Source organism: Octopus bimaculoides, chromosome 9, assembly GCF_001194135.2.
Source record: "Octopus bimaculoides isolate UCB-OBI-ISO-001 chromosome 9, ASM119413v2, whole genome shotgun sequence".
NCBI lineage: Eukaryota > Metazoa > Mollusca > Cephalopoda > Octopoda > Octopodidae > Octopus > Octopus bimaculoides.
This window is the reverse complement of record NC_068989.1, coordinates 82,102,236-82,105,917: the sequence shown is the minus strand read 5'-3', so window position 1 is coordinate 82,105,917 and position 3,682 is coordinate 82,102,236. Positions and strand designations below refer to the sequence as shown.

Sequence of the window (3,682 nt, the reverse complement as noted above, 5' to 3'; positions counted from 1 at the left end):
GTGGGGGTGGGGTCACTATGATAGTTTATGATAATGGTGCTGGTGGTGGTGGTGGTGGTGCTGGTGGTGGTGCTGGTGGTGCTGGTGGTGCTGGTGGTGGTGGTGGTGCTGGTGCTTATCTGCTGTCACTTGTATCTCCTTCAGTAACAGCAACCATAACAGACAAACATACATACATATATACATACACTGACCCACAAACACACATACATATTCTGACCCACATACATACTTACATACACACACTGACCCACATACACACACACACACACTGACATATATTATCTTTATCATTTTGTGTATTTACAAGAGAAGCTTTGTACATTGTAGATTTGTATGTGTGAGTGTGTGTATGTGTGTGTACCATCACCATTATCATCACCGTCATCATCATTCAATGTCCATTTTCCATGCTGACATGGGTTGGACAGTTAGACATGATCTGGCAAGCCAAAAGGCTGCATATATATATATATATATGGAGTGGCTGTGTGGTAAGTAGCTTGCTTACTAACCACATGGCTCTGGGTTCAGTCCCACTGTGTGGCACCTTGGGCAAGTGTCTTCTACTGTAGCCTCAGGCTGACCAAAGCCTTGTGAGTGGATTTGGTAGATGGAAACTGAAAGAAGCCCATCGTGCGTGTGTGTGTGTGTGTGTGTGTGTGTGTGTGTGTGTGTATATATACGTGTGTGTCTGTGTCTGTTCCCCCACCATAGCTTGACAACTGATGTTGGTATGTTTACATCCCTGTAACTTAGTGGTTTGGCAAAAGAGACCGATAGAATAAGTACTAGGCTTACAAAGAACAAGTCCTGGGGTCGATTTGTGCAATTAAAGGCGGTGCTCCAGCATGGCCACAGTCAAATCACAAACAAATACAAGAATATATATAAATATATATACATATATATATATATCACAAAAACAAGGAATGGAACAGGCTACTGAACATGTTCTTTATCACATATTGTCCATTTTTTTGTCATTTGCAGTAGCTGCATAAATGCTTGAAACTTACTGACTCCCTACACATGGATCCCTAGATCATACTTACCTATTTGCTCTATACATATACATGTGTGTGTAGTGTTCCCCAAAAATGTGTATACATTTTGAATGGTTATGAAGAGAATGTTTACTAAAATACATTTCATTTTCAAAATTTAACAGAATCTACACATTAAACTTGATTTTATTATGAATGCATGTTTTCAAACTGATGACAGTTCAGATTCAGGCTCTGCTAATAACATGAAGCAATGGAGTGTATGTATATATATATATATATATATATATATGTATATATGTATATAATAAACATAGTAAACATAATTGTTTTATTTCAAGTTTTATAAAATACGCAGGTGTTTCATCAAACCAATTACAGTTATTACACAAAACAATTTGCCAAGTTATGTACTACATTTGACACACTTCCTCGATATTTTCAGTGAAAAATACGAAGTATAAATTATATTCAATATCTTTGGTATGTATAAATAGAGGGTGACAATGTATTGTAATAGAATAGTATTAAGAGAATATAGATAGATGGTCAATGAGAGAAGTGATGATGGTCATGTCCCCTTTACATACATAATTGGGTAGACAAACACACGCACTCACGACTCCATACTTATACACATACTAAAGTAGGAGGAGGAAAATGAAATAACTCTGAAGTGAAGTAGGCTCAATGATAATAACAATTAGAAAATGAAACAGGATGGTCACTATAGCAGTTTTATGTTATCAGGCTCAAATATCTTCACCTTAAGCAACCATTGTATATATATCATTGAACATCTACTCTTTACATCTTCATATTACTTCACACTTTGTCTCCCTCTAATATGTCATACCAATGATATTAAACATAGTTTGCATTGCTGAAATAAAAATGAGGGCATACATCTCTGTATTTTCCACTAAGAATGCAGAGGAAGTCCGTTGGTTGCATTATGCAACATTGCTAATCGCCATGTGTCATATTGACAATCAGTTTACTGAAACAAGTTTATGCTTTATTATGTTCAAAATACTAATTATGTTTTCTGTGTATATTATTACTATAACGTGGCTCAAATTCTACAAGCTGGCCTATGATGGACTTTACCTAACTGCACTAAATACAAGAATGGAGTGAGGAATTTTCTACTGAATCCAAGACTTTGGCTACATGTCACATCTTCCAGCATACTTTTATATCATATATCATCATAATAATAATATCCTAACCACCACTATCCTAGTAACGCTTATATCCCTGTTTTGTCACCAGTCAATTCCAAACTGACATTATTATTGCAACTGAACTACAACTTCAACCACTCCCTCGACCACCACCACCACCACCACTATCAGTACTACTACTATCTCAACTACCATTATCACAACCACTACCAGTACTACTAATGCTACTATCTCAACCATCACCATTATAAAACAACCACCACAACTACTGTCATTTCTAGTAATACTACTACTGTTACTTCAATTACCACTTTCATTGCTGCTACTGCTACTACTACCACATTAACTCGTTCTTCTACAATAATAATAACTATTACCACCACATCTAACAACCACACAGCTACTAAAGCCCCCTCTTCTCACTGTCACCATCACACACACACTACCGTTCTTGCATCCCTCCCCTAGAATTTGCTATGTGCTGGAATGAAAACTAAAGAGCACATGTATACCTGTACCCCTATCTTTCCCTCCCTCTAAGCAGAGAGAGACAGAGAGACAGAGGGAGTGAGAGGTTCCATATATGTACATATATATGTGTATGTGTGTGTGGTGTGTGTCAGTGTGCGGGAATGATCTTTCGCTCTGTACATTTGCCATAAGGAGGAGGCAGGAACTGTTACTTCTTGGCTGAAAGAAACTTCTTCAATGAAAGGTTTGTTCATTTAGCCTGGACTTCTTATTTCTGTCATCACTTGAAATAATTTCTTCTCATCCTATTCAAAATACTTCTATGCATACATTTGTATGTGTGTGTGTATAAATATATGTGTGTGCGTATAAATATGTGTGTGTGTGTGTGTGTATCTATATGTATATGTACATGCAAGTAAATGCATTTATGCATGTGTGCGTGCATGCATGCATGGAAGAGAGAGATACAAGGACATGCATGAAGGTTCTGATGGAGATTGAACATGATACCTGCAGCTGGATACCTGCAGCAACTGATGAGAGAGACCAGCGGAAGCGATCAGTTCCCTTCTGATTCTATACCTCAAAATATTTCATACCTTGACAATTATCGATGAACTGTTTACAATGTTGATGCTGCTGCTGATGATGATAAGGACAAACATTTATGTGTGTGTGTGTTTGTGTGTATGAGACAGAGCAATAAAAGAAATTCTATATAATTATGTGTGTACATAGCTATATATACAGCTTTACAGGTATCTTTAATTATATAGCCAAGGTGTCTGCAAATAAAAAAATTTAAAAATGTAAACTGCAGAATTTATCACTGGTATGTAGTATATAGATATGTACATATATGTGTGTGTGTGTGTGTGTGTGTGTGTATGTATGTATACACACACACACACACACGGTGGTGCTCCTGCATGACGGCAGCTGCAGGCTGTAAAAGATAAAAGAAATAGTGTGTGTGTGTGTGTGTGTATGTATGTGTATGTATATATATATATA

General features: G+C 36.9%; 1 protein-coding gene across 6 annotated transcripts in view; it reads left to right on the top strand.

Annotated features, from left to right (window-relative positions):
• The window catches only part of LOC106877701 (rho GTPase-activating protein 21), a 373,680-nt gene that overhangs the window by 186,757 nt on the left and 183,241 nt on the right, over window positions 1-3,682 (top strand). Inside the window, exon 1 of one of the 6 annotated variants that reach the window (XM_052970829.1) lies at window positions 2,818-2,909. The exons of the other annotated variants lie outside the window; for them this stretch is intronic. The gene's annotated coding sequence lies outside the window, so the exon portion shown is untranslated. Of the gene's footprint in view, window positions 1-2,817; window positions 2,910-3,682 lie in introns of those variants that run through there. 6 annotated transcript variants of the gene reach the window in all.